The 3752-nt window shown below is 51.5% G+C and overlaps 1 long non-coding RNA gene across 1 annotated transcript in view; it reads right to left on the bottom strand.

Moving 5' to 3' along the window:
* Window positions 1-3752, bottom strand: part of LOC119307498 — a 21628-nt gene that overhangs the window by 4232 nt on the left and 13644 nt on the right. The gene's annotated exons all lie outside the window — the stretch shown is intronic.

Here is a 3752-nt window from a genome sequence, read left to right as displayed (position 1 = left end):
GGGTGCCCGGAGGACTTCCACGTAGTGCATTTTTCTCGACTTTGAAGCACATTTTTCAAGAGTTTAGTTACTAATTTAAATATTTTGAAGTAAGAGCACATATGATGTTTTTCGTCTGTCTTCAACATGACATCGTAGATTAGACTGTCAATATATAGTGACAACGCATACTAAAAATATCATACACGCAACACTTATGTTGAGTGCACTGATATCGCACAAATAAAATGTTGCATACTTTGCCTAGCGCCCAACCATATTGTGTGTGTGCTATCCACAAAGTCCTTCTCTATAGATGTACTAACTTCGTTACCTGTCGCAATATATGAAGGATTCTTCATCGGAATTGAATCTTTGCTTAGTGTGTTGCGCCTCAATTCACGGCTATCTTCTAGCTTTTTTCTCTGGTTGCATATTAGTGTATTTCTGCAAAAAAAAAATTTGAGGAATCAACGTGGGGGTGTATTTTTCATGCACACTTTTTTATCTTCTGTGTTGACGCTATGTTTGCATATTTCTTCTTTACTTTTGTGTCTTTTTTAACTGAGTCGAATCTTTTATTATTTGTTAAGTTGATAGGCTTGCGTTTTTTCAGTTTTTAGTTGAAGCAATTTAGAAAGCAGAAAAATGATAACACAAACAGATGCAAATCCAACGTCTAGAAGAAAAAAATAGAACCAAACCCGGCAATGCACGGCGAGAAACAAATGATCAGGATGGACGCGTGCATGCATCACACGCCGGCGACGCGTATCGTTTGGCCGCACGCACCGCTGTCCATTCCTCCAAGCTTATCTTCTCACCCTCCCAATCATCCCCTATCTTATCTCTCCCCAACGCACTCCCTCCTCTGTCCGGCGAGGACCATGCGCAGCACTCCCCCTCTCAACGGCCGCCACTGTAGGAGTACTAAAGAAAATATACCCTCCTCTCGCCCTCGTTTGCATCTACTACTCCAAGAACACACTAAATCAAGGGGAGCGCCCAGAGAAGCCATGGTGCATCCGGTGGCGGAGGCCGACGAGCGGAGCCCCTTCGGCCGGCTCACCACGGAGGCGTACTGTGCGCGCCACGGCGTCATGCACTCCTCCTCCACCTTGGTCAACCCGCGGGGGCTCCGCATCTTCACGCAGCGCTGGGCGCCCCCGTCCTCGGCGCCATCGCCGTCGTCCACGGCTTCACCGGCGAGTCCAGCTGGATGGTCCTGCTCACCGCCGTCCACTTCGCCAAGCAGGGCTTCGCCGTCGCCGCCGTCGACCACCAGGGGCACGGCTTCTCCGAGGGCTTCCAGGCCCACATCCCGGACATCGGCCCCGTGCTCGACGACTGCGAGGCCGGCTTCGCCCCCTTCCGCGCTGACTACCCTCCCCCGCTGCTCTGCTTCCTCTACGGGGAGTCCCTCGGCGGCGCCATCGCGCTGCTGCTGCACCTCACCAAATCAGACACAGGTGTCGCGCGCGCGCGAGCATCGCACCGCCCAGGGCCCGCAGCCCGCAGGCACTGAAGCAAGATGTGGACGCCCGCATCGTTCCGCTGCAGCCGCCGTCGCTGGGTCCAGGGCAGCACCTCCTCCGTGTCGCCCGTCAAACCACCGCCCCGGCCCCGGCGCCACCCGCAACAGCCCGACGCCGTGCTGCCGCGCCCGAACCCGGCGAGGCGGCCTCCATTCTCCCAAGAGAGCACGCCTTCCATCTTATCGTCTTCCGCCGCGACGCCTCGCCCCAAGCGAGAAGGCCAGCCGCCGGGACGCCTCGCCCCCTTCCTAGGCTCGGGCGGCGCGGACGCCCGCCACGACACCTCTCCCCTTCCTTGGCTACCGCGGCGACGCCTCGCCCATTCCTGGGCTCGGGCGGCGCGGACGCCGCCGGCAAGATGCGGTGGTGGAGGACGGCGCGCAGGCGCCGGCGGCGAGCGGCGTGCCCGGCGGTGGAGTACGGCAATGTATAAGCCGCGGCGGAGAACGGCAATGGACGCAGGGGGCTTTTTGCAAAATCCAACCGTTTTTTCAGGACCACACATTAAATAGGACTGCGGGTTGATTTCCAGAAAAACAGAGGTCCTTTTTGCAAAAGTTCCTTGACGACGGACGACCAGAAACGATCGCTGCTTTATTAGTAGGTAAAGATTACTACTAGTACAAATGCCCGTGCGTTGCAACGGGTGGAAAAATTGGAAAAACCCTACTTCACATGTCACTACGCTTCACTTATTTGGATTATAAAGTGTTCATGTGAGAAGTCACCCTAACGTCTTTCATTGACGCATGCTTAAGCTCTGCACTTCTAACAAAGGAAAGAGTAGTGATGCATGGAATAGTTTTTTTAGAAGAAACATACAATCTGAGTCTTACAGATGCATGGGATAGTCTTTTAGCGGGAGAAACATACATGTGATTTTTAGGGCATCTCCAACGTTGGCCTACAAAAAGGACACCACATCCGTCCGCATGTGGCCGGGAAGGGGGGCGGGGGGCAGCACACGGACACTGGTGCGGAAGACAACCATCCAAAGCTATCTGCATATGTCCGGTTGCATTTCGGAAGAAATTTAACGAAAGTCAACTAATTTGATGGATATTAAAACAAACCGGATGATATTCATTCGTACTTGAATAATTTTTAGACAAAACCAGATGCTTTTCATATAGACCGGAGCAAACTAATTACATTTCGACATATTTGAACTAAATCGTACTCTAAACCTAGTCTAAATGTCCGCCAACACCCGTTCGCCCATTTCCGGCCGACCATGAGCCCTGGGAACTGAAAACTCCACCTCCGCCTCCACAGCCTACAAGCGGCTAATTGGCCGACAATTTTGAGCCCGTCAAGCTTGGCTTCAGCTGGAGCTAAAGGGCAGTGGCCTTCCTGGTGTCCGAGCACCGGTGAACTCCCATGATATACTTTTCCTCACCGTCGCCAGCGCCCTTGGACGTGCCGGCTTCGTGGTCGTGGCGGCGAGGCGCGAGCGTGGCGGGGCTAGCAACGTCTTCCTCGTCCTCGCTCTTTCCATAGACTTCGTCGTCCGCCTCACCGATCTCCTTGAAGACCGCTTCTATCTCCGACTGATGCTGGCGGTACCGCCAACGGCCGCGGCGGAATTTGTAGGCCGTGCGATAGGAGTCGACCAGCGCCTTCTCCTCCGCCTGGTCCATGTCTGGCGCTCCGTGCCGGTGGCAAGTTGCTCCATCGCGCACCAGAGCTCATTGAGGAGGTGGAGTGTGACGCCCGGGTAATTAAGCTACAGTGATCCTTTGCTAATGATGCCACGTCACCTCGTTTGTAGTTTCTAATCTCAAGTTAGTTCGAAACCGATTCAAATTCAAATTTAAAATCAGGCAAACAACAAAAGTTTTCAAAAATTAAAACTAAAATGTTCGGGTTGTGTCAAATAAATCGTAAGTAATTATGGAGGTGAAACCACATTTTTATAAAATGTTTAAATGCTCAAAGGAAAATAAAACGGTAGCAAAAACAATTTTTAAATGCCTTTGGTATTTTATAAAACATAAAACTAATTTATTTTGGGTTAAAACCTTTTGTGGCTGAGGGTTATTTTGAAACGTTATTTTAGGAGTTGTTGTCATATTTTACTAAGTAAAATAATGTGGGTCTAAAATTTAAAACAGAAAAGGTAAAATAAATAAGAAAATACAAAAGAGAAAAGCTAAACAGCCAAAAAAAAAAGAGGAGCAAACCCCCCCCCCACTGGGCCTCGGCCCAGCAGGCCATCGGGCCCCCAGGCCGGCCCAG

Source organism: Triticum dicoccoides, chromosome 5B (genome assembly GCF_002162155.2).
Source record: "Triticum dicoccoides isolate Atlit2015 ecotype Zavitan chromosome 5B, WEW_v2.0, whole genome shotgun sequence".
In the NCBI taxonomy this organism is placed as follows: Eukaryota; Viridiplantae; Streptophyta; class Magnoliopsida; order Poales; family Poaceae; genus Triticum; species Triticum dicoccoides.
This window is presented reverse-complemented; position numbering and strand designations above follow the sequence as displayed.